At 51.6% G+C, this 26,849-nt stretch overlaps 1 protein-coding gene across 3 annotated transcripts in view; it reads right to left on the bottom strand.

The window, feature by feature from the left end:
• LOC122107048 (DAB2 interacting protein) overlaps positions 1 to 26,849 on the bottom strand; it is a 178,261-nt gene that overhangs the window by 115,234 nt on the left and 36,178 nt on the right. The gene's annotated exons all lie outside the window — the stretch shown is intronic.

The raw sequence follows: 26,849 nt of genomic DNA, 5'->3' as shown, positions 1-26,849 counted from the left end.
CCACTTTCCCTCTACCCCAATCCTCAACCTCCCCAAGTTGTAAAGTTCATTTCCAACATATGGTCTTGTGAGTTTCACTGCTGCATTGGTTCAACCTTTGTCCTTTGTCTCACCATTTTATTAGCTTTTATTTATTGGGGTTTGGGGGGATTCTTTTGAATTTTTTATTATCTTTTAAGTCTTGTACAAAGAAGTTCCCATTCTACAAAACTGTATATGCATACAAAGTGTCTGATAACATTGTCACCCATCCCTCCAAACCCATCCCTTCTCTCACTTTTTTTTAATTGAGATTAGGTAATTACATAAATTTCACATATTTCACAGTATTGTGGAATAGTGATACTTAAAGTCACAAACACATTTTAACTTTCACGAGGCAAATTGTTTTTAAACTCACTTGATACTCACTATGTTGGAAATGAACTGGACAAGTTGTATTTTTATAGTGAAGATTATGGTACTTCTTTCAAGGGGGAAAAAAAAACAACCCAGGAATATAGTTCACACCTGCGTATCCAACCCAACCATTTTGCCCCCTTTGGATGGGGACCTACTCCCTCCGAAAAAACCACTGCAGATGTGGGAATGGTGCAGCTACTCTGGGAGACAAAAACAATGCCTAACCCTAGAAACTGGGACTGCAAATGGAGGCAAGAAACAGGCTGGAGGGAAAGGAACTTGCCTCTGATGCATTCACAGAAAATGTTTCTCCAAGTTACTTACTCCCCTACTTCAGGAACCCTACTTCATGGCTCCCCCAGGGCACAAGGGAAGCAAACCCAACCATTCTTTGGTGACTGAAGCTTCCATAATCTAAGCCCAGCCAACCCATCCATCCCCCCTGCATCTCCCCTGCTCCTCCGATTTCTCACTGTTCTCAGCTGAGGGACGACCTGCCTTCCCTTTTCTCCCTTGTCCTGGCCCTCACCATACACCACCCACAATTGAAATTGTTAAGACAATCCCTTATCTGACCTCAAGTACAGAAGGGGAAACTGAGGCCCTGAAGGAGATCTGACTTGCCTCCACCGCAAGATAGTGGTTGAGTCTGGGGCTATCCACAAGCAACTTGGGATAATGGAGGTAGTAACTGAGGCAGTCTCTGTGTCTTCTTTCAGAGCAATTGGGAAGGTGGGGCCTGGCAGGGGGGCGGGGGTGGAGAGTCTGGGCAGGAATCCAGGCCATGTTTTACTCTTCACAGGGGAAGCCCCCTCCTGAGCTCTCAGTCAGGAGGGAGGGCCTCTTGGTCAGGAGGAGCCAGGATCACAGCTGGAAGCCAGGCACCAACCCGGGACCAAGCTGGGGGGGGGGGGGGGGGGGGGAGGGAGGGAGGCAGGATGGCTCTGGAGGGTATTGCTCCCCCAAACCCAGCTGTGGAGTCCAAAGCCATCCACTGCCCTTGCCCCTCTTTCCAGAACATGGCCAATCCCACAGGAAGATGGAAAACCACTATCCCCACCAGGATATCACAAACCTCCTGTGGATTAAGTCCTCCTTTCCTACTGCAGAAGTGACCCCGGGGCCTATTGGGAGACCCTGGGGGAAAGAGCTTGCACAAACCAGCGGTGAACCCACTCAGAGCTGGCTTGTTCTTCCAGCCAAGCCACTAGAACCCACCAGAGCAACACCCGCCAATGTGGAGCTCAGAGCCACCCAGCTACAACTTATTCGGCCAGGCCTGCCAATTAAGAGAGTACCTCACAGAGTGAGAACAAAAAATCCAACTCCAAGGAGGCTATTAGACTTCATGTGATCCAGTTTTCTTCCCAAAGAAGGTACTCCCAGCTCAGCCAAGGAAGGAAGGCAAGCTCCCAGCTAGCTAACTTGGGGGAAGAGGTGGGGATAATGTTCTGGCCTGGTCCCCCAACAGCTTTAAGTTTATGTGGAGAAAGAGCTGAGAACTCAGGACCTCATCTGTAAACAGCCGGACTCCAAAGATCTGGCCTGGTCTCTGCTTCAACTTTTCAAGTCCTCCTCCGTGCCTTAGTATCCCAACCTCCAAGGGGAGAGTCTGGGTGCCTGATCTACCTGCCGTACTAAAGGGTGATCAGTCTTCATTCCTGGCCTTAGGATGGCAGTAGCACTAAAGACCCCACTACCACCACCTCTCCCCCAAACACAGCATTTCTGCAAGCCTGGTGGGATACCAGGTAGATTTGGAGGTTGGGGTGCTGAGAACAAAGGAGGCCAGACATTCCCTAAGAGAGAAGAGAAAGCAGGGAGCCAGCCCCCACCTTCCCCAGACCCCTGGGCAGACAGCAGGCAGGCAGCAGACAAAGGCTGTTCCCAGAGCCACAGCAGAGCATCTGGAATCAATCCTGCCTTGGAACTGGCGCCACCCCCACCTCCTCCCTGTGAAGAGGGACCCTTGAGGCCTCCCCCTCCTCTGAGCTGAAGAGGCCTTCATCCTCCAGAGCCTAGGCTGAGGTGGGAGGGGCCCTGAAAATGCCTCCAGCACCCCCACTGTTACCACTGCTTTCTGGGGCTGACCCCAAAAATAATCCACTGAGGATGCCTCACACGCCAGGAAGCCCTCCATGATGGACTCCTTCCTACAAGAGAGGCTTTCCCAGGCCCTGCTGATCTGATCCAGGAACCTTCCTTCAGGCGTAAGGGGCTAGAAGTCTGGTGTTAGCCTCCTACCCTGTCTCTTTTCCAGAGGGCTCCTGTGAAGGCCAAATCACCACCTCCCACGAACAACTTTGCACAGATGCCAACACGCAGCCCCCAGAAGCTACCCAGCTCCTCCAGTTGACATATTTCTGGGGTTTCCTCCCTATGCTTGATTCTATTGGGTTAGGAAGGGGCCTGGAAAGGTGTAACTTTAGGAAGTACCAAGCAGAGAAGGGGGCTTGCCCAACCCACCATCACCTTCACCCCCTCCTTCAAAAGCCTCCCAGAGGACCAAACTCTACCACCAAGCAGTACCCCCCCACACACCCCCTTGTTAAGCCTCCCTCCCCCACTGGCTCCCCCTGAATCTGACCTTCTGAGGCTCTTTTTCATTTTGGCTTTGCCCTGCTGGTAGAATGGCAACCACCAAGCTCTTGGAAATACCAAGGACTCATGGACCCAAAGAATTTCCCTATGGACAGAAAACAACAGAAAGTAGAATTCTACACCAATGGGACGGAGGTGGTGGGTGGCATTAGAGCTGGGGTAATGTTCACAGCCAGGTCAGGAGGGGCCTCAGTCCTGGGCAGTCCAGAAACCTACTGTGGTAGGTTTCTGTGGAAGAGAAAAGGAGGAAGAGGAGGAAGAGGAAGAGGAGGAGGAAAAGGAGGAAGAGGGAGAAGAAGCAGAGAAAAGGAAGGAAGGAAGGAAGGAAGGGAGGAGGGAGGGAGGAAGGGAGGGAGGGAGGGAGGGAGAGAAAGCAGAGGAGGAGGAGGAGGAGAAGGAGAAGCCCACAGCCACGCCCTGTGGCTCAAACCTATTATCCTAGCTACTCTGGATGCTGAGATCTGAGGATCCCAGTTCAAAGCTAGCCTACACAGGAAATTCGGTGAGACTCTTTTTTTTTTTGGTCTGTCGTGGGGCCTGAACTCTGGGCCTGAGTGCTGATCCTCAGCTCTTCAGCTCAAGGCTAGCATTCTACCACTTGAGCTACAGCGCCACTTCCAGTTTTCTGGTGGTTTATTGGAGATAAGAGTTTCCCGGACTTTCTTGCCCGGGCTGGCTTTGAACCGCGATCCTCAGATCTCAGCCTCCTGGGTAGCTAGGATGACAGGATGACCGGCGTGAGCCACCGGCACCTGTCCTGTGAGACTCTTTATCTCCAAAGTCTATGAGCTATGGCTCACGTGGTAGAGCTCTAGTCTTGAGCAGCGAGAGTGAAAGGACAGTGCCTAGGCCCTAAGTTTGAGCCCCAGCACACAGAGCCAAAATTGCCTTTGAAAAGCCTGCAATGTCCATATAGCACAGTTTTTGCAGGTGTTAAGACAGATCACCTTCTTCTTCCGCTGAGTGCAAGGCAGAAGGGCCTGGCCTCCATGAGAGGGAAGAGAAGTGCTCAAGCAAGAGTGGAGGGAACCCAGAAACCAGGACTTCCCAACAGAGCAGGGGCACAACTTGACGTCAAAGGACCATGCGGGGGGGGGGGAGTGGACCTGATGCCAATAACAGGAACAGAACTGCATTTCACCCACACCATATGCCAGCCCTGCCCCCAGCATTCCATGTACATTATCTCATCTAACTTCATGATGACCCTCAAAAGAACAGAGAATGGGGGAGAGGGAGGGAGGGATGGAGATCTTCAATGGAGATAGGACAGGTTTCTAAGGTCACAGGGCTTGGACTAGGAGTCAGCATTTGAACCCAGGGCACTGGAAAACACAAAAGTCTTAAAGTTGAGTAAGACTTAATGTCCAGATTTTTTTTTTTGGTGGGGGGGGAGGGAACAAAAGAATCTAGAACTTCCCCTAAGAGCCAGCTTTGTAAAGGGACAGAAGACGACTATGGGGGTGGAGGGACTCCTGGCAAAGCAAACAGAGACCATGAAGGGCCTACACAATGGATGTCTGGAGGGGAGGATTAAGACCTGTCAGGCTTCCTGTCTGGACCAGGGTGGGCCACAGTGTCCAGGGGAAGTTCCAGGCCCACAGCCCTGTACACATCCGCCTCCCAGGCTGAGCCTACACCTCAAGTCTGCAGAGCCCTGGGTTGATGGGGGCTGGGAAGCACACTCATGGTTGAGGTCACGGCCTCTGCCCTAGGAAGCAGCCTGTCTGGCAGGCAATGGCAACTTCCTGAATCCACCGCGGGTCATCCGGGAATGAAGCTGGACCAGGAGCTGAATCTTCACAGTGGGGGAAGGCTGGAGGCTGGAGCCTGGCTTACCCCACAAAGCATAGAGGGAAACCCAGACAAGCCTTCTCAGGTCACACCCAAGGCCCAGAGGTCAGCTAGGCAACCGCTGCCTCTATCTCCATCCTGCCAAAGCCTCTGACAAATTGCATGACATCTCAGGCAGGGCCAGGGTAACCTTGGACGTGCCTGGCTCTGACCCTTTCAACACAGCCAAGAGCTGGGGGACCAGTCAAGCCTGGGCTGGAACACACACAGACAGAGCCTCGGGGAATGTGGATGCCGTTTGTTTAGGGTTTGTTGTTTTTTTAAACAAATCAATGAATGGCACTGGGCTGGGGTGGAGCCTGGAGAGGAGCCAGGGGTCTCGCAAGGGTAGAAGGTGAATCAGTGGCTGGGATGCCATGGAGACATTTTGTGATATCTCTGGGCCTCAGACTGAAGAGAATCCTTCACATCCATCCCAGGGGACCATCCGGAGGCAAACAGGCACAGGAGAAAGATTATTACAAAGTTTACTAAAGGAGCCATATCCCCCCCCCCCCGCCCCGCCCCCCAGAGGGAGCACTTGACACTTGTCCCTATCCGGGTAGCAGGATGATCTGGGGGCAGGAAGTGAGGTAGGTGGGAGCTCAGGTGGGTCTGGGGGGAGAGAGGGAGGGGCCAGCTGTATGGTGGGAACTCCAGGGCTGGGAGGAGCTCAGGTCTAGGTAGCGCTGAGGACCAAAGGTGTGCATAATGCTTCCACAGACTTCCACATGCCAAATGGAAGTGAGACAGCACTGCCTGGCCCCCCTCCCCTCCCTGACTGCCCATCTGCATCTGGAACTTTCCTGTACGCCCCCAAACCATCATCCACATGTCCCCTCCTATCCTCTAGGAGCCCAGAGGAGGATACAACTCCCTCGAAGGTACGTGCAGACTTTCACACAACCCAGGAGCATCCAAGGGAGAAGGACCCTTGAAAGGAGGTGAGCAGATAGGCCAATGTCTTGCAGCAAGCAGCAGTCAGGGATCCTGTAGCAATTCTGGTCTTCAAGGAGCTCCAGGGCCCTTTGGCCAGGCACTGAATGGCCCCATCCCCTGAAGATGACGAAGCTAAGGCCAACAGAGGCCATGGCCCACTACTCAAGGTCACGCATGGGGTTGAAGGCTAGGCTGGGGCTCCACCTGAGGACCCTAGAACTACCCAGGCTGCCTCTCCTTTCCATGGCTTGCACCTGCCCTCTCACATACCTGAAGATGCACACCACAGTGCTCACTCCACACTGCCCCACTCTCCCCTCCCACCCCCTTTCGTAAAGCTCAAGGCTCCAATCCTGTGGCCCAGGGGAGACTAGGATCCATTCTCCAGGCCCTGTCCCTACCTCCTTGCTCCCTACTCCCCTCCCCTAGCAGTCTGCCTGTCAGCCCAGATGGCCAGGCCTGGAGCTACTTTCAGCCTGTACTTCCTCCCCCTGTCCTGACCCAGAAACACTGCCAAGCTCCAGGTGGGCCAGGGCCCCCAGCCAGGATGCCAACCCCTCCCTTCTCCCCACAGCCTGGCCTGGAGTTGAAGCTCAAGGTCTCAGCTTCTTCCTCTCTGTCCAGGGATGGGCACAGATGGTGCCACACCCACTGGGCAGCCAGAGGGAGTGGCATATGGTCCCAGTATGAGGTCAGAGAGACCCCTTCCCTTCCGTGGGAGGCTCGCCTGGTTATCTGAGCGCCAGGTCGTGACTGGCTTTGGCCCGGGTTCCATGGGGGAGGGGCTTTGCTCCATCCCTGCGCGGCCCATAGGGAACATGGCTGAACAGGCCTGGTAGTCAGGCCCTAGGAAGCTCCATTAAGGTAGGGAGCTGAAAGGAGGAGGGATTTGTAGGGAGAAGCCAGTACTTAGTTGTGTGATCCCAATCAGTAGAAGAAGAGACCAGAGGAGGATATTCTTAGACAGGGGTGGGTGCCATGATGCATGTTTGGGACAATGGATAGTGCTGAGACCAGACCAAGGGATGGGGGGGACTTGGAGGGGCGACAGGCTGCAAGGGGTATATGAGGGATGGGAGAAGAAATGGGGAGACACACCTAAATGAAAGCGAGGCCCAGGCAGCCCCTCCTGGGACTGAGGTGTCAGATCTGGGTTTGCAGCTTAGCTCTATCACTGTGTAGCTGGGTAACTTTGACTAGGCCACAATTCCTCTCCGACCTTCACTCGGCAACTTTGAAAAGACAAGTTCTATGAGACCCACCTGCAGGTGGGGCGTTGAGTTGGGTGCACATGAACGGTACAGAGTTTCAGAAGGAGATTCCAGGGTCCCACTCACTACACCCTGAATCCCAGATCTCGGGAGGTAGGTCCAAGAAATAAAGTTTCTTAAATGACCTAGCTAGCAGGATTTTTTTTATTGTTTCTTTGTTTTGGTTTTGGTTGGGGGGGGGGGGGGTGGCAGGAGCTAAAATAGCTCTAGACTCAGCTAAATACCTTTTCAATCTCTGACCACCCCAGGGCCTTTGCACCTCCTTCACACTAACCTTACAGGTGCAGCTGGTCAACAGGTTCCTGTCACTCAAATGTCATGTACTCATAGGCCTTTTCTGACCACCTCTCAGCTACCTCTGTCTGATTCCTCCTCCCCCTCCCATCACTTGGCTTTGTTTTCATTCTTTAACTTATCATGCTTCCTGAAATGATCTTATCTGTATATTCTGATATTCCCTGATTCTCTTCCTCCAGTGTTAAGGAAGATGGGGAGCTTTTAGGACTTTGGCAGCCCAATCTCCACAGCAAAGATAATAATGTCTCTATAAATGTCTGCTATGTGTGATGGGAGAAATTCCATGCTTTTTGCCAGGCACAGTGACTAAATAGTATAATGAAATCCACCAAAAACTTACAAAGGAGAAGGAGAAGGAAGAGGAGAAGGAGAGAGAATTAATAAAGAGTAATAAAGAGAGGTTGAATTTGATCAAAGTACATTAAATGGAAGTTGTAAATAGCACAATGAGATCCTTTTGTACAATTCATTCATGCTAATATACAATCTTTTCAGTGAAGGAGAAATGTTGAAAGGAAAATGTTTATATTTTAAAAGGCTAACGAGGCAAATTACCAAATCACAACAAAAACTTATGGGGTAGAAATTGAGGGGGTTAGAAATTTCTGTAGAGCCAAGAGCAGGTGACTTTACATCTTTACATCTGTGGACCTGGGTTTCCTTCCCAGGTCCACAGATGAGTGGGAGGTAGGTGGGCATGGCTTAACAGCAGAGCACCTGCCAAGCAAGCCTGAGTACCTGAGTTCAAACCCCAGTACGCCCAAACAACAACCCCCTCATGTGGGTGGTGGGTCAAGGGTTTGAGTGCCAGCCTGGGCTGGTCAGGATGCCAAAGGGTGCATGCCTGACTCTATGCAGGAACTAGTCCACAGTTGGCACTCCGTGAATAAATGAGTGAATGAATGAATGTGTTCTACATTGCTGCTTGCCCTGAAACAAAATCACCTCCCCTTTGTAGCCCTGACTTCCTCCTCCTCCCTGGGAAGGTGGCTCAATGATAGGGTGCTTGCCTTGCATGCATGAGGCCCTAGGTTCGATTCCTCAGCACCACATAAGCAGAAAAAAAGCTGGAAGTGGCACTGTGGCTCAAGTGGTAGAGCGCTAGCCTTGAGCTGAAGAGCTGAGGGACAGCACCCAGGCCCAGAGTTCAGGCCCCACAACTGACAAAGGAAAAAAAGAAAGAAAGAAAGAAAAATGAAGTTGGTGTGAGTAACTCTTCCAGAGTCCTAAACTCTGACATTCAGAACTTCTGGGCTAAGTCCAAAATGTAAGCAGAAGCCACAGAAGGTGTTAGGGCCACAATTGATGGATATCCCGGGTCATCCCACCTAATGCACTAAGGATGTTAAATGTAGCTTCTGCCTCCTCCTCCTCTGGGAAAAGAGAAGAACACAGCCCTGCCCACCCCCCAACACACACACACACACACACACACACACACACACACACACACACACACACACACACACACACACACACTCAAGACATTTTGTCTGGAAATTCAACCAGAGGGAGGAAGAAGGGCTGGGCCCCAAGAGTTGCTGTGCCTGCTCAAACAGGAAGTAGCCTGAACATTTGGGGCCAAGGAAAACAAGTACAAGGTCATCCTGGAAATCTGCAGTCCCATGGCTACAGACTTACTCACTATCTGAAGGGGAGCAGAGGAGGGCCAAACCACTGATAAAGACATACCAGGAAGCCCTCCCCTGGCATACCTTTGATGCTAGGGACCTCACTACACCACCAACTAGCCCCTGCCCCTTGGAAAAGTCTGAAAGTGGAGTTTGGTTTCATACCTAGGAATTGCAGTAGGCCTTGAGCCATCTAGGGGTCTGCCCCAAGACCTTGAACCGGGGTCTCAGGGCGCTTGGAACTTGCCCATAGTTCAGAAGACATAGGCAAAGGTTCTGACAGGCAAGGCTGAGGAGCCCCTACAAACCCAGGAGAGGCAGCCTGGGGTCCAGCCTCCTGGACTCCACAACTTTCTCTTGCTTCCCATCCCAGGAAGCTGGAAGATACTTTGAGAACTTTCTAGACTTGCCCTCTTCCATAGGCTTCCATGCAAAAGCAAGCCTGTCTTCCCACTCAGACCCATACTGCCACTTCCCAATGGTGGGTTTGTTCCATACCCAGCCTGGAACTCTCAGCAGGTGTGCACCCCTGCCAGGCACTGAGTCCTTGCCCCAGCCATCACCCATCAGGCCAGAGCCCCAACCCAGAACTCACAGGTCTCCCAAGAAAGCCCCGTGGGTGGCATGGTACAATGTCCCAGTCTGGTAAGTGACTTGGATAAACACCCACTCAACCCACCCAATGTGGGCCCCTGCTCCACTGATCCAAAGATGACAGCCCAGAACCTCTGTCCTCAGACTCCAGACACTTCACGAGTCGGTTAAAATTAGATGCTCAGCCAGCTGCCAGGGGCTCACAATTGTAATCCTAGTTACTCAGGGGGCTGAGATCCGAAGATCACAGTTCAAAGCCAGCTTAGACAAGAAAGCCTCTGAGGTGCTTATCTCCAATCATCAAAGAGCCAAAAGCAAGCCTGGCACTGGTGGCTCATGCCTACAATCCTAGCTACTCAGGAGGCTGCGATCTGAGGATGGTTTGAGGCCCCCCCCACGCAGGAAAGTCTGTGAGACTCAATCAACAATTAATCACAGAAAAAGCTGGAAGTAGTGCTGTAGCTCAAGTGACAGAATGCTAGCCTTGAGCAAAAAAGGAGCTTAAGGACAGCACCCAGGCCCTGAGTTTAAGCCTTTGTGCCTTTCTACGTATGCATGCACACACACACACACACATCATGCTTGCCAGAGCCCAAGAATCTGCATTTTTATACAGCAAGATATGGACCCACAATTGATTCTGACACAAGCCATCTATGTGCCACACCAGCCTTCCTGGCCTACCTGTTGCTCTCTGAAGCGCTGTCCTAAATCCTGTGTGCCTCAGACAGGCAGGGTGGAAAATAATCCTACAGCACAAAAAGGCAAACTGAGGCCCACGATGCAGTTTGCCCAGTTCCTAAGCCACAGAGAAGCCCTCAGTTTCCCTACATGTGGTCTAGAGTCTGGGACCCAGTGGGTCAGCCCAGGCCAGGCCACAGTCCTTGGGCAGCTTTTGTTCTGATCTCTGTGCCCTCTGACTTTGCCAGCCGATTAAAATATCCCCTTACAGCTCTGATAGGAATGGTGTCCCCTTACAGGACTGAGAGGGACACAGTAGGATCTGAAGCGCACTGCCGGCTCAGCCACCCTCAGGAGCGGAATACTGCTGGCACAAGGGAGGTTAGCCAATCTTCACTTGCAGGGTTCAGACACAGAAACCAAAGCCTTGAGAAAGCAAAGCCCAGAAGGTCACCCAGTCAGTCATTCAAGGTCATCCACAATCCCAATATTTTTAACCCAATATGATGCTCAGACTGTGCCAGGCAGTATTAATTCAGTGTGTCCTTATAACGACCTCAGACTAGACACCAGGACTCTCCCTGTTTATGATAGGCCCAAGGGATTGCTGGGTGGCAGAGACTCAGATCCCACTGGCTCCCGCTGGTACCTGTGCTGCCCCAAATGGAGGCGCAGAACACAGAACCACTGGTAGGAAGGCATCCTGTATACGCAAGGCTGAGGGCCCTGGCTTCTGTTTCTAGTGGTCAGTGGGGGTTACCCAGTCCTACCTCACCCCTCTCCACTCCCTACCCACCCCTTTCCAGCCCTCCCCCTCCCCATGTCTCTCCACAGGCCTCTCTCCCAGTATAAGACCTGGGGCAGACACCCTGGACTTCCAGGTCTCTTTACAGGTATCCCCCATCTCTTAGCTTTGGGGACTCCCAATGCTGTGTACTTCATGTTCTCTCCCCCTGTCTACTCCATTCTCCATTCATGTCGACCAGAGTGGACATGGGAAAATGTCCCAACCCTCTCCACAATCTGGGGGCTTGCCGGCTTTTCTGGCTCACCTCTCCTTCAGACTCCCTTCTTCCTTTCTAAAACAGCTGAACCTTCCCACCTCCCTCCTCCCGCATCTTTTTTTCTCCAGGTTCCCTGCGCTGCTATTTCTCTGGAGAGCGCATTCAAGTGCAATGCTCTGCAGTCTGTCTCTCCAGGCACTCTCCTCTCCCAGGCAGGTCAGTCCCTGTCCTCCCTGGGGGCTCATCCCTGTAGCCCCGCCCCAGTCACATGGCATTGGCCAATCAGAGGAGGGTGGGTGTCTGGGTTGAGTACACAGGAGTGTGCAGTTTGTAGGCTGATGAACGTTGAGATTCTCAGCCTTTCAGTACCAGGCAGCACACAAGTCCTGCAGTATCAGCATAAGGGGGGAAGGGAGGGGGCAGCCAGAGGCTCTCCCCTTCCTCCCAGCTAGTCATTGCTGGGGACCCCCTCATGCCCTTCTCACAGGGTCTACTGCTTCTCAATGAGTTATAAGCCCAATAAATACATTTTCCTCATTATCTTTCTCAGGCAGCATGCTTCCTTTCTGCCATTTAATAAAGCATTTGGCTCACGAGGCCTTTGCCCAGGAGAAATCTCAGGTTTGGCTCGGATGCCAAGCAGGCCACAAGCCGATGGGGAAGTGAGGAGCTCCTTTCAGCCCAAACCTTGAGCCAGGCCGGAGCCTCAGGCTGCTCCTGCAGCAGAGGACACAGGCTGAGTGCCCAGGTACCCTTGTGGCCAATTTCAGATCAGGGGTGGAGACTCTACTAGTTCTTCTTCCCATTGGGGTTCCACCCAGCCCTGTGTACCCCAGGGGTGCTTGCTAATTTCAGCTACAGTCATCCTGAGCCAGGCCTTATGCCCAGTGCTGGATTTGGCTTGTCTCAGTGTATCTTTACGACAACCTTAGAGGCTAAAGGTACTGTTTGCGCCCGTTTTGCAGATGGGAAAATCAAGTCTGGGAGAAGCAGCTTGCTAGAGTTTGTATAGGAAGGAAATGGCCGTCCCTTAGGGGAAGTCATACTGGGGAACAAGGCCTTGAAGGGGAGAGGTCAGAGAGTAAGGGCTGGACCGACCCCACCCCTGGGAGATAGGGCAAGTCTCCCAATCTCACTAAGCCTGAACCAACTGTGATCCCTTCTCCCCAGGACTATCATGTGATTTGAATGAGGCTGTGAGAAGCTGCCTTGTAAACTCTCCAGTCCAGGGATGCATCATTTTTGCAGGTTACAGCTGTGTAATCAAGACAGCAACGTGCAAAGACCTGCAGAGAAGTCCTGGCTGCTCCCAGTAGAGGTGGAACAAGAGACCCCAGGGTCGGAGCCATGCAGGGACACCGGGCAGAAGATGAGGCCCCTCCTCAAATCACAAATGACTATGGAGAAGTCAGATGCCACCTCCCCTACTACCATTCCCACCCACCCTCCCCCTCTCCCCCTCCCCCCATCCCCAGAGCCTAGAGATACTTGAGGTGTCCTGAGCCAGGTCTCCCCTTGTCTTCCAAGTCCACTCTCCTCCCCCATCCTGCTCCTGAAAGTTTCTGCTTCCACTTTCTCGTTTCCATGGCAACCACCTCTCCTCCTTCCCTTGTTTTCTTCTCAGTCACTTTGCCATCTTAAGCTACCGGAAGGATAAGAGTGGGTGAAGAGGGACATCTGGTCTGGAGAAAGAGAAGAGTGAGGAACAAGGCTCGGGGTGCAGTCAGGACATAGGTGCAGCTCCAGTCAGCACCCCTCAAAGATCAGGACCAGGGACTGTCTTTGAGAGGGCTGCAGGGATGACCATGGCTGGGCAGGCCTGGCTTTGCAACCTGGCTGGGCCTATAACAGCTTCCCACTAACTTGTCCTTGCCCATAGGACACCTGGCACTCTACATCCTTCTCTTCCCAAGGCATGGCTCCAAAGTCCCCCCCACAGCAAGTCCCCGCTGCCATCCCCATCCTCTCCTCTGAGATTGCAACCAGTATTTCTGCCTCTCCTGGTCCTGACTGCTCTTAGCAGCCCTCTTCCTCCCTATAGGCAAAGCCAATGCCCCCATATTCATTTCTATATGCCCAGGGCTGGAACACAGTAGGTCCACAGGAGGTGGTCCCAAGATGGCCAGTCTAGGGCTCCAGTCTAGGTTCTACCACTAGCTAACCTCCAAGGTTTCCCACATTTACTGATTTACTCTGTTTGTGTCTGTGTGTGCACGCGCGCACATGTGCATGCACACGCATACCAGTTCTGGGGCTTAAACTCAGGGCCTGGGCACCATCCCTGAGCTTTTCCACTCAAGGCTGGCACTCTACCACTTGAGCCACACCTCCACTTCTGGCATTTTTTTGCTGGCTAATTGGAGTTAAGAGCCACATAGATTTTCCTGCCCAGGCTGGCTTTTAACTAAGATCCTCAGATCTCAGCCTCCTAAGTAGCTAGGATTAAAGGTATGAGCCACTGGTACCAACTCCACATTCACTCTAGAACTCAAGAGTTTCTGGTGGTGAAATAATGACAGAAATCACTTCTTCAGAGACCACTGTAGACAAAAGTGAGTCTGAGAGAGCTTAGAAACTTCTAAGGTGTTGTACCCAGCCAAGGATTATTTTTAGGCCTTGAATTAGCGCCATCCAGTGACCAGCCCAAGGGCCGCTGTGACCCACAGGTTGAGACTCTCCACCTGCTGACTGCCTGCATCCGCCAGCTCCACAGCCAGGCTTGCCTCTCAACTCTTTCCAACCAATCACCATCCTCTGCTTCCCCTTGCATGCACATGCAGGCATGCATGCATGCACGCACACACATGCATCTGCAGGCTCACACACACAGCCACAGACACACAAGGTCCCATGGCTCTGCTGGCACCAGACATGGCCTGTCTTGAAGGAAGGAGCAAGGACACCTCAAAGGCTCCACAGAGAACAAACCAGGCCTGGGGTGAGGTAGCAGCAGAGGAGCTGTGCCTTCCCAGCCTCGCCGGGGCTGGGCAGACAGAACCTGGGGCTAGAAGCATCATTCACTTCCCCGGACGCCTGCCTGGACCCTGCTCTTGGGCTCTGGGTGGTCTCAGAAGGTCAGGGCTTTCTTCCTTTCCTCATCAGTGCTGACCAGGAGCCAGGAGCTTCCTGCCCGCAGGCCCCACGCAGGCCCACAGCAGGCCCAGGCGCAGACCTTGCAAATGGCTCACCCAGGCTCTGCTTGCCCAGGCCTGTGCTAGGATTCGGCGGGTCTCCACACCTAGGGAATGCCTGAAGGCCCCCCCCATGCATACACAAGGACCATCTCTCTCTCCCCCTTCCATAGACTGGTAGAATCTAACAGCGTTGGCAGGTCCAGAGTGAAGATGTGAACTATTAGAACAGAGACAGGATGCTTCTGCCCGGAGACTTCTCCTTCCATCCCTGCTCCGCTCCTGTTTCAAGAACCCAGGATTCCAGTTGTCACCCCAGAAGCGAGGCCCACTCTGGGAGACATGGGGAACCCTTACAGGAAACCCCACGCGAGTCCTGGTCTGGATAGGTGTACCTGAGAATGCCAACATGGTCCCTGTCCCCAGAGGATGGACAGTGAAGTAGGGCATACAGGCTCCCACAGAGAGGCTGAAACAAGTGTCCAACACAGAAAAAGCATAGGAGTGGCACTGACAGGGCCAAGAGAAATCAAGGAAGGCTTCCCAGAGGAGGTGGCACCTGGGCCAGGACTCTAACTACGATTCTGACAGGCCAGTGGTATGAGGTATGAGGCAGCAGCCTGAGCCATGTGACTGGACCATGGTAAGGGTCTGGACCTGGAGGATACTGTCCACTTCTACCCATAGAATAGAATCTTCTAGAATGATGCAAATTGAAGCACTTTCCAGGCCAGTTCCTGAGGTCGGATCCTGGGGTCACATCTGTTCTGGTCATTCCTGTCACAGGCAGGGTGTAACAAGAGTGCAGCAAGAACAGAGAGGGGATTGTTAGTGCCCACCTAGTCTTGAACAGCTAAAAGAGTTCCTGCTGGGCGCTGATGGCTCACGCCTGTCATCCTAGCTACTCAGGAGGCTGAGATCTGAGGATCAGGGTTCAAAGCCAGCCCAGGCAGGAAAGTCCATGAGATTCTTATCGCCAATTAACCACCAGAAAACTGGAAGTGGCGCTGTGGCTTAAGTAGTAAGCGCTCGTCTTGAGCTGAAAAGCTCAGGGACAGTGCCTAGGCCCAGAGTTCAAGCCCCATGACCAACCCCCCTCCCCAAAATAAATAAATAAAGAGTTCCCTGAGCCTCCCATTCCAGGCTTTCACACAGTCCCGTGGTCAGCCAGGAAGTTCTTCCCCCTATCTAACCTACATCTCTCTTGCTGAAATGTACACCCACCTTGCTTTGGAAATACAGGAACAAGAAAGCACAGGAGCTGAAATGCCTCTCCGGGCCACTTGTTTATAGCCGAGGTGCGGGTGGGGGAGGAGGGGAGGAAGCAGTCGGCAAAGACACAACCCGGGCACTGACAAGAACAGACAAGGCCCTCTTTGTATGCGTGATTAATTTATAGGCCTGGGGAGGGCTAGGGGAATGGCCTCTCTCCCTGGGCCTGGGAGGTTTCCCTGACCCAATTTAGAAGCTGTGCGTTTATTGTGTTGCTTATGTCAAAGCCTCTCAGTGAGGTCTCTATTCCCCGCATGCTCATGAATTTTCTGGGGCTTTAATCGTACACAATCTGAGAACAATTTATTAAGAAGATTAACGCCCTCCAACCCCCCCCCCCAATCCCTCTCAAATACGCTCCTACCTGCTCTATAGCCCGTGGCAAATTCATTCTCCACCATCAGTCTCCCCCTGCCCAGAGTACACAAGCACCAAGTGATATTAAGCAGGGAATAATGTGTTTCAATGCATTTGTTTCAGCCTGGCTGGGGTGGGGGATACTAGAGCAGACCTTTCTGAAGCCTAGCTGGGTAGAGGAGTTAAGATGGGGTAGCCAGGCCCTAACCACTGGGGTCAGTTTCTAAACACCTGATTTGTCCTCAGATAGAGGACAGCTCCAGAGGCCCCTGCCTGGGTGCTGATCTGACAGCTCCCATTCGGCCTCTCTTCTCCCTGCATTCCCTGCTCAGGATCCATAAGCCACTGGGCTCCACCTGTCTGTTTTATCCTAGATAACAAGCCCTCTCGCACGCGCGCGCGCGCGCACACACACACGCACACACATACGCGCGCACACACACACACACACACACACACACACACACACACCACTGTGAACTTCCACTGCATCAGGCTGGGTTCTAAATATCAAGTCTTAGCTCATGTGCACATCCCTGCAGGCCCAGAGCTGCCATGGGTGTCTCAGATGAGGAAATGAAACCTTAGGCAAAGAATCAATATGCCTAAAGCCATGAAGCTAGAAACAGCAGGGCCATGATTCAGACCCACACAGTCCAGCCCAGAACTTGAGGTCAGGGTCTCCTGGTCTTCCATTTCATCCCTTGGCTAGAACTGCCCCCTCATCTGACCTTACAAAATACCCTCAATTTGGGTTCAAGTCACTGCTGGCCACCAGCCTCCAGATCCAATGCCCCTCTCCCCTCTCTCTCTCTCTCTCCCTCTCTCTCTCTCCCTCCCTCTCTCTCTCTTTCTCTCTCTCTCTCTCGCTCTCTCTCTCTCTCTCTCTGCCTTTTTTATTTCTTAGCAGTCTTGGGGCTTGAACTCAGCACCTGAGCACTGTCCCTGAACTTCTTCTTGTTCAAGGCTAGTGTTCTACCACTTGAGCCATAGCACTTCCCGTTTTTTGTGATTGATTGGAGGTAAGAGTCTCACCAACTTTTCCTGTCTGGGCTGGTTTCAAATTGCGATCCTTAGGAAGTAGCACTGGGGCTCAAGTGGTAGAGTGCTTGCCTTGAGCTGAAGAGCTAAGAGACAGCTCCCAGGCCCAGAGTTCAAGCCCCACAATAGACAAAAAACAAAAAACAAAAAGTTTTCTGGGTGCCAGTGGCTCACGCCTATAATTGTAGCCACTCTAAGGATCGCAGTTCAAAGCCAGTGCAGGCAGGAAAGTCAGTGAGACTCTTATCTCCAATAAACCAGTAGAAAACAGGAAGTGGCGTTGTGGCTCAAGTGGTAGAGCACTTGCCTTGAGCTGAAGAACTGAGGGCCCAGAGTTCAAGCCCCAAGACTGACAAAAAACAAAAACCTGCAATCCTCAGATCTCAGCCTCCTAAGTAGCTAGGATTTACAAGGGTGAGCCACCAGTGCCTGGCTAGTTGTGGGTATCTTGAAATAATGCTTTCATTTGTCAAACTTCAAAATGACAGTAGTTATTAGATCGAGATATTGTTATTTAAGGCTCTAATAAAGAAGCACACACATCGCTAGATCATTTTTTTTAAAGTATCTTGGTTACCATATTTCACTGTAATTGGTTTCCTTCGTGATCCCTGGCATTTTATTTTATGCATTTAAGTAGTTTGTGGGGGGGGGAGGCTTTTGGGGGAGAGTTATTCTGAAAAATGGTACTTGGCGTGAAGAATGGTAGAGGAGTTTCTCCAGGGCTCAGGGAGAGGCTCTCACGGACTGGACACACAGACAGGAACAAGCGGCCAGGTGAGCAGAAGTGGATCTGTGCAGAGCTACTGCTGGGATTCAGGGCAGGGAGGTCCCTTACATTGCAGCCACCTGATGGATGATCCTGGGAAGTCTTCATGGAGGAGGTGGCATTGGGTTTGGACCTTAAGAATTTCAAAGGATGGCGTGGGACCCAGCACGCCACGCAAAGGGATCAGAGCAGAGATGGTGTGGATGAGTCCTGGGGACACCTGTCTGACAGGTGAGAAACTTTGAGGGGTGATGATGCAGGGCTTGTGCTAGAACTCAGCTCCTGTGTGCTGGCTGTGTGCTTATCCTGAAAGCTTATCTGTACGGCAGGCCTGGGTCTCAGCACCATGAACCACGCCCGTGCCCGTAGACCTTGGAGCTACTGCGCCTAGAGAAACTTATATTATGTCCTGAAAGAGCAGGGTTGACAGAGGATAAATTGTCCAGGAAGGCTGGAATGGGCTGTGGCTGTCTGCCAGGCGCCTGCCCAGCCACCTCACTGTCCCCAAAGCCACCTCCCACCCCTCCTCTGGAGAGAAGAGACATCATCAATTACCCGGGAAGAAAGGGCGCCAGGAGGACGAGACTGAGCTGCACCGGGAGATGCGCCCTGGGCACGTTTAGATTCTCTGCCTGGCTGTTCAAGCCTGCCTCCCTGTGGTTAGCCTGCAGGCTTTCCTCTTCTACCCCTGGGTCACCTTTGAACCCGGTGCAGGGAGAGCATCAGGTGATTCCTTGGGGGAAGACAGTGGGGAGCCTCCAAGAGGAAGGAGAGCCTCTGCTTGTCTTAGTCTGTGGCTGAATTCTAAGCGCTTCACTTGGGATGTCTGCCCCCACCCCTCCATTTTAGTGTTCAGTCCTGGGAATTGATCCTAAGCCCTTTCATTTGTACTTTGTTTTTGAGATAGGGTCTCACTAAACTTTGCCCCGGGTGGTCTCAAACCTACCCTGCTCCTGCCTTTGCCTCCAAGTAGCTGGGGTTACAGGAATGAACCATCATGCCCAACCCAACTTCCTTTCACAGATCTGTCCTAAGCCCAGTCCAAGTGGGCGCCCAAGCAACCCTCCTACCAGCCCTGAGAGGGCGGAACTATTTTATCACATCTTATTGACAAGGTAAGAGGGGCTTAGACTAGCCTGAGAGTCAGGGTTTGAGCCCAGTCCGAATCGTCTCGGTTCTGAGTCGCCAGCCTGCCACACATGACAAGCAACTCTCTAAAGAACTTTGTGAGAGCCCTCTCTATTTGGTGGCCCCTTTCCTTCTCCCAGTCCTGCTTCGGGGGGTTCCCTCAGAGTTTAGAGACAACCCATCTCTTCATCACTAAACCCCCTGCAGTCCCTAGCCCACCTCCTCGAGGGAGCATGGCTGCCCGGTCTCCCTAATCGCTGAAAAGTTAAAGGTCTTCCATGACTCTAGCCTTTGGAGAAGCAGACTGGATGCTAGCACTTCTTGAGGAATATGCACATATCCTCAGCCAGCTGCGTCCTAACACCCTATAGGAGCTCTTGCTGTCAGGTAAACAGGTGAACTGTTCAACAACAGCCTCCACCTTCTGCCAAAGACCGACACATCTGGAAATCCATCTGGACCACAGGAGTGGAGTGGCTGGCAGGGTTAAGAATGACATTGCAAGCTGGGAGCTGGTGGTTCACGCCTATAATCCTAGCTACTCAGGAGGCTGAGATCTGAAGATCGCAGTTCAAAGCTAGCTGGGTAGGAACATCCATGAGCCTCATATCTCCAATTAACCACCAGAAAACTGGAAGTGGCGCTGTGGCTCAAGTGGTAGAGTGCTTGCCTTAAGCTGAAGAGCTGAGGGACAGCGCCCAGGCCCAGAGTTCAAGCCCCATGACTGACGAGAGAGAGAGAGAGAGAGAGAGAGAGAGAGAGAATGGCATTGTAGCCACTCACTGAGCCAGGAGGAACCAAGAGCCATCTAAGCATCTCCACTCAGCCAGAGAAGAGCACAGAGGAGGGCCAGACTCGAGTTCAAGGCCCAGGCCCCACTTCTACAGCTACACTCCAGGGATAATTGTAGCCTTGTACCCAGCAATGACCTTTTCCTTAAGAACAGGCCTCTACCAGGCAGAGGGCACTGGCAGGGGAGCCCAGCGAGGCTGGCACCGGGGCTTCAGAACACCACCTAGATGAACCCTAAACTATGGATGGCTCTCAGCAGAGATAAAAAAAGTGAGGTAAAGACGCATGCTGGTGGCTCATGCCTGTAATCCCAGCTGGAATTAGGGATCTGAGGATCACAGTTCAAAGCCAGCCCAGCAAGTCCGAAATATTTGTGAGACTCTTATCTCCAGTAAGTAGGTAAAAGAAAGAGAGAAAGAGAGAAAGAGAGAAAGAGAGAAAGAAAGAAAGAAAGAAAGAAAGAAAGAAAGAAAGAAAGAAAGAAAGAAAGAAAGAAAGAAAGAAAGAAAGAAAGAAAGAAAGAGAAAGAAAGAAAGAGCCAGAAGTGGAGCTGTGGCTCAAATGGTAAACTGCTATCTAGCCTTGAGCAAAACAGCTCATGGACAGCAACCAGGCCCAGAGTTCAAGCCCCAGACTGGCAAAAGATAACAATAATAACAATAACAACGAGTGAGATAGAATTCCATGTCTATCTAGGAAAAGATCTCCAAGCCATTTCACTGACGGAAAGAAAGAAGCTGCAGGGGCTGGGAAGGTGGCTCAGTGATAGAGCGCTTGCCTTGCATGCATGAGGCCCTGGGTTCGATTCCTCAGCACACATAAGCAAAAAGAAAAAAGCCAGAAGTAGCTCTGTGGCTCAAGTGGTAGAGTGCTAGCCTTGAGCTGAAGAGCTGAGGGACAGCGCCCAGGCCCAGAGTTCAGGCCCCATGACCGGACCCAAAAAAAAAAACAAGGAAGCTGCAGAAGGATAAATTTAATTTTTGCCAGTCACAGGGCTTGAACTCAGGGCCTAGGCACTATCCCTAAGCTTTTGTTATCAAGGCTAGCACTCTACCACTTGAACCACAGCACCACTTCTGGTTTTCTGGCTGCTAATTGGGATAAGGGTCTCAAGGACTTTCCTGCTTGGGCTGGCTTTGAACCGTGATCGTAGATCTCAGCCTCCTGAGTAGCTAGGATTATAGATATGAGCCACCAGCACCTGTCTAGGATAAATAATGTTGAAAAGCATTTTAAACAGACTCATATATAATCCATGGGTCAGAATGTGCATATGAAATCTCAAGATGGCACTAAGTAAAAGCACCCTGGAAATGCCTCCCTGCCCCCCTGGTCTTGCTCTAGAGACTAATTCAACACCCACCTGGCCTTCTATCAAACAGTGCTTAAACCAGAGGAGACAGTGGATCGCTAGCTCTTACAGCCCTTGTGAAAAACAAGAAGGCAACCTATCAAAAGTTAAAAATCCATAAAAATGTCCACTTTAAATTCATAACATCTCCTTGTAAGTGCTATCCCTCAGTCAAACTCACAAGCCTGTAGGAATAGATATACCAGGATATTTTTATACCCCTGTGTTTAGCAAGGGGAAAATCTGAACAAAAGCCACATGCCTGAACAGGATGCTGATTGAATAAATTAAGACCCAGTCTGTCTGGCTATTCTGAAGTGTGAGGTTTAAGCACAGGATCCTGGTGCACCTGGAGGTGAAAATACATGTGGTTATTCTAGGATGAATGGGCTGCTCACCTGTCTCAGGAAAAGGTGAGAAGAAATGGAGACAGACTAAACTGAGCATAGTGACACACACCTGTAGTCCCAGCTACTCAGTTGGAAGATTTCCTATTGGACACCAACCTAGGAAAAATTAGGGAGACCTTATCTCAAAAACAGAATAAGAACAAAAGGGCTTGGATGTATGGATCAAGTGGTACATTGTGCATTGTCTAGCAACCATGAGACTCTGAGTTCAAATCCCAGATCCACAAAAAACTAAAGAAAGAGAGAGAGAGAGAGAGAAGGGGGAGGGGCAACTTCGTTTTTCAGTTTTCAGTCTGTAATGCTTATTTTTTGTACATGCCACGGAGCCACATCCCCAGTCCCAATCTGTAATGTCTGATTTTATTTTAAGTAAACAAACCATAGAATGCACTATATTTATGTATTTAAATACCAGATTGTAATGTAGGCTGCTGATAGTGGGGAAGGCTGTCGGAGGAAGGGAATATATAGGAACTGTCTGTACATTCTCCTCAGCTTTCCTGGGAACCTAAAACGTGTTCTCTAAAAGAGTGAAGACTATTAAAAGTAAAAATAAAATACAAGCTGGGTGCCAGTGGCTCATGCCTGTCATCCTAGCCACTCAGGAGACTCATATCTGAGGATTGTGGTTCAAAGCCAACCCAGGTAGGAAATGCTGTGAGATTCTTATCTGAGGATTGAGGTTCAAAGCCAACCCAGGCAGGAAATGCTGTGAGATTCTTATTAACCACTAAAAAGCTAAAGTGGAACTGTGGCTCAAGTGGTAGCCCTGAATAAGAAAGCTGGTCTGCACTCAGGCCCAGAGTTCAAGTCCCAGAGGTAGCATACACTCAAAAGAAGTCTGAAAGAGCTTTAGAATAAACCAACAAACAAATGCAAGCCCAACCCCATCCCTCAGCAATCCACATTCCTACACATCTATGTCCTCAGACCTTCTATATTCTTGGGTAAAATCCTCAATTCCATCTGGCTCCTGTGGGAGGAGCAGGAAGGCAAAGCTACCCACCACCACCACCAACCCCCCTCCCCTGCCCCACCGCCACATACACACACCAAGCTAGAACCTTCAAATAATGTCCCTTGCAACGTCCATTTATTTATTCCAGAAAGCCACGCCCATAAAGTCCAGCTTTCAAGGACAAATCTGTGTCCTACTTATGGCTCTCTTTCTCGCCTCCAGGGTTGGCCAGTGCTTGGCAGAGACAAAAGGCTCATTACCATGTGTGGAGCCAATGGCTGCCCTTCAGATCACGTGAGTGTTTCAAAAAGCCTGAGGCACCATCTAGATATCTCTCTGGGGCCACTCACCTGGCCCTGAATTATAATCTAATCCACCTGTCTTTGTGAACAGCATCCGCTCCTCGGCAGGTGCTCCCAGTATCCACATCCTGAAGTGTGCCTATAGTGTAGCAGCTCATACAGCTCCAGGACCACAGAGGCAGATATGCCTATGTGAGCCAGGAAGGGGTAGAAATGAGAAGCAGGCCAGATCAGGGCAAAACCATGAAGTATGCAGGCCCAGCCCACTATAGTTCCACTGACAGCCATTAGGACTACCAGATTTTAATATCAAAGTCTCCTATCTGTCCCGTGTAGGTAATAAATGCATTCATATGGGCTAGAAATGTGGCTTCGTGTTAGAGTGCTTGACTAGCATGCATGAAGCCCTGGGTTCAATTCCTCAGTACCACATTACACAGAAAAAGCCAGAAGTGGTGCTGTGGTTCGTTCAAGTGGTAGAGTGCTAGCCTTAAGCAAAAGGTCAGGGACAGTTCCTGGGCCCTGAGTTCAAGCCTCAGGATGGGCGAAAAATAAACATAAATAAATTCATATGACTAAACACACAGCTGGGCAAGGATGTAGGTATATGCCTGTAATCCCAGCACTAAGAAGGTTAAGGTAGAAAGATCACAAGTTCAAGACCAGCCTGGGTGATACATCCATAGATGTGGAGGCTTTGTTTTTTTGTTTTGTAAAGTGAAGCCACCTGTAATCCTAGCTATTCAGGAGGCTGAGATCTGAGGATCATGGTTCAAAGCCATCCCAGGAAGGAAAGTCCAGAAAACAGGAAGTAGTGCTGTGGCTCAAGTGGTAGAGCTAAGGGACAGCACCCAGGATCAACAAACAAACAAAAGAAAAGAAAAAAAATGAGCCCCAGTTATGATGGCTCAGGCCTGTAATCCTAGCTATTCAGGAGGCTGAGATCTAAGGATCTCAGTTAAAAGCCAGCCCAAGAATAAAGTCCGTGTAACTCTTATCTCCAATTATTAATCACCAGAAAACCAGAAGTGATGTTTTGACTCAAAGTGGTAGAGCATTAACCTTGAGCAAAAGAGCTCAAGGACAGCATCCAGGCCCTGAGTTCAAGCCCCATAACCCTCTCCCCTCCACCCCCCCCCCACTCCACGCCCGCACGCGCGCACGCACACACACACACACACACACACACACACACACACACACACGGAATGTGAAGGTAACACAAAGGCTCAAGGCTTCAAATCTATACTTGGGGTGCCTCAGACCTCAAGGAGCGGCTTCTAGACGCGAAGGAAGCTCTCCTTGGCCTGCCAATGCCATCCCAGATGACAAGGCTAGAGGGCAGCCTGTCACTCAGCTCCAGGTGAGACTGGCTATGCAGTGTCACAGCAAAGCCCTGGCTTGGAAATCTGGAGCTGACCTCCACACAACAAACAACTCCCAAAAGGGCCGTGAAATGATCTTTCTCAAGGAGTCACAAGTGACCATTTAGCTTCTTCCCTCCTGGGGGAGAGGAGGATGGGGGGGGGGGGGGCAGGGCGGTGGCACTGGTATTTCTAAGCCATTAACAATTGACATCTGTTAATCATTATTTGACCATTTCTGTTTTGCTTTTCCCCGTCCCATTGCTCAATTCCCACCCCCACCCCTCCACACACACACACACACACACACACACACACACACACACACACACACACACACACACACACACACCACACACACACACACACACACACACACACGAAATATTCCTCCAGGGACAGAGGTGATCTGGCCCAGAGCAAACCCTGTGTGCAGGCAGGCATGAAGCCCAGACTCCCTGACACCATTTCCACATGGTGAGCATTGAGGAACAGAATTCACCCCTTCGCCAGGAGTGAGGGGTCCCCCTCCTAGCACCCCTCAGGCTCCACACTTGTGAATCCACACACTCTGCACCTGATTAGACCTGGCCCTTCATCTGCAAGGTTCAGAAACCTGCAGGCTGAACCTTAATCACTGAAGATAGAAGCAGATGGCTTCTGTGGAAAAGAGGGTGATGAGGGAAAGGTGTTTTACAGACAGGGGCTCCACAGCATGGGGGTCCACAGCCCTGCTGGCTTGGTGAAGGCTGGCGGGGACCCTGAGAACAAGGACAGGGCCAGGAGACAGTGACAGGTGCAGCTGGGCTCCAAGGCCCAGGGGCTTCTGTGTCCACTGGAAGGAGCTGTGATCAGAAGCACCTGACTGTGGGGCTGAGACATCAGAGTGACCTCCTTGAACAGGGGGGGGGGGGGGAGGGGGCGGGGCAGGGGCGGGTATCTCAACCAATGGGAGAACTGCGGAGGGGAATGGGAACAGAGGGGGTCAGTCAGGGTAAGCATGATAAGACTGGGAGTATGGAAGTGGCGCTGTAGCTCAAGTGGTAGAGCGTTTGCCTTGAGCTGAATAGCTGAGGGACAGCGCCCAGGCCCAGAGTTCAAGCCCCACGACCGACCAAAAAAAAAAGACTGGGAGTAGCCAGGGATGGGACCCCAGAGTCAGGACACACAGACAGATGCATTGGAGGCCCAGTGGGAGCAGTGGCTGGGAAGGCAAGCAGGGGCCTGGGGAGGTTGGCTAGGCCTGAACAATGATGTCATGGTGTCTTGAGCTCCTCCGTGTGCTAGGGCTTGAACTAGGGATCTGATGTGTTTTGGTCATCTATCTACCCTCTGGGGTTGGTACTACTCCCATTTTTCCAGATGGGAAAGTCAGCAAAAACAAGTTTAGTCATCTGGTCAAACCTAATTGTGAGACCCACCATGAAACACAGGCTGGCTAACACCAGCCAGTCAGCAGCTGACTTTTTTTTTGGTCACTTGTAGGGCTTGAACTCAGGGCCTGGGCACCACCCCTGAGCTTTTCTGCTCAAGGCCAGTGCTCTATCACTTTAAGCCAACTTTTGGGGGGTTAACTGAGATAATAGTCTCACAGACTTTCCTGTCTGGGCTGACTTCCAACCTCAATCCTCAAGTCTCACCTCCTGAGTAGCTGGGATTAGGTGTGAGCCACCCACGCCTGGCTTAGTTGCCATTTTTTAGTGGGGAAGGGTTCCTAGGAGCCTGAGACCACCAGGTAGAGACCTCTAACTACACCTCCAGAAGGAAGGGCGGGAGGGAAGGGAGTCTAGCCACGCTCGAGGCCACTTCCTGTAGCAGCTGGCCCATGCAACAGGAGTAGGAGCCGCCCATTTGGGCGGAAGGATCTAGAAGGCTGCAGCAGGGGGTCAAAGCCAGGAAGGACCTTTAGTTCTCATTCTGCCTTTAGGATCCAAACTTGGAAAACAATGACAAGCAAAAGAGATTGCATGAATACAAATTTTCACTGATGCTAAGTTTAGCACTCAGGGTGGGGTAGGTACTGGACAGAGGACGTGAAAACTTCAACTTCCAGCAGCCCTGTATCTTATTCTGGTCCTGGCTTTAAATTCTTCCTGCCTCCCCTCACGCCCTGAGGAGAGGCCTGTCTGTTACAGGCCCAACTCCAGCTGAGAGCAGCCAATGGGAGCAGGGAGCCGGCTCCTTCACCTGAGTGCTCCCCACGAACACATCTGAGAAGCCCCCAACACCCACTCTGTCATCAGAGCAGAGAGCTGGCTCACCACACGCTCCCTGCCAGAACGGTCACGGGGCTCCTCATTACTAAAATGGGGATGGGCATGCCACCTGATGCCCAGGCCGAAAGACATGGAAGAGAGCCACAAGGGCCAGGCCTCTGAGAAGGCAGTCGTGTGACAATGAGCAGGACACCTCTGGTGCCCTATGGGCCTGGAGGTTCTTTTCCCTTGGCAAGGAAGAGTAGGGGGAGAAGGGAGAGGGACTCCGGTGGAAGCCACTCCCCCACAGCCACCCCCTACCAAGATGGAGGACGAAAGGGCTTCTAGGCCAGAGCTCTCATTGTTTGATACTGGGGTCATTGGCTAGGAGACAGTTTCTAGACAGGGTGTGCACATGGGTGCACGCACATGAACACACACACACACATACCTGGCTTTTTTGGGGGGGGCAGATCAGTTGTGGGCTTGAACTCTGGGCCTAGGCTCTATCCCTCAGCTCTTCAGC

The sequence above is a fragment of the Dipodomys spectabilis genome, unplaced genomic scaffold, assembly GCF_019054845.1.
Source record: "Dipodomys spectabilis isolate Male_0828 unplaced genomic scaffold, ASM1905484v1 ptg000046l, whole genome shotgun sequence".
Lineage (NCBI taxonomy): Eukaryota > Metazoa > Chordata > Mammalia > Rodentia > Heteromyidae > Dipodomys > Dipodomys spectabilis.
This window is presented reverse-complemented; position numbering and strand designations above follow the sequence as displayed.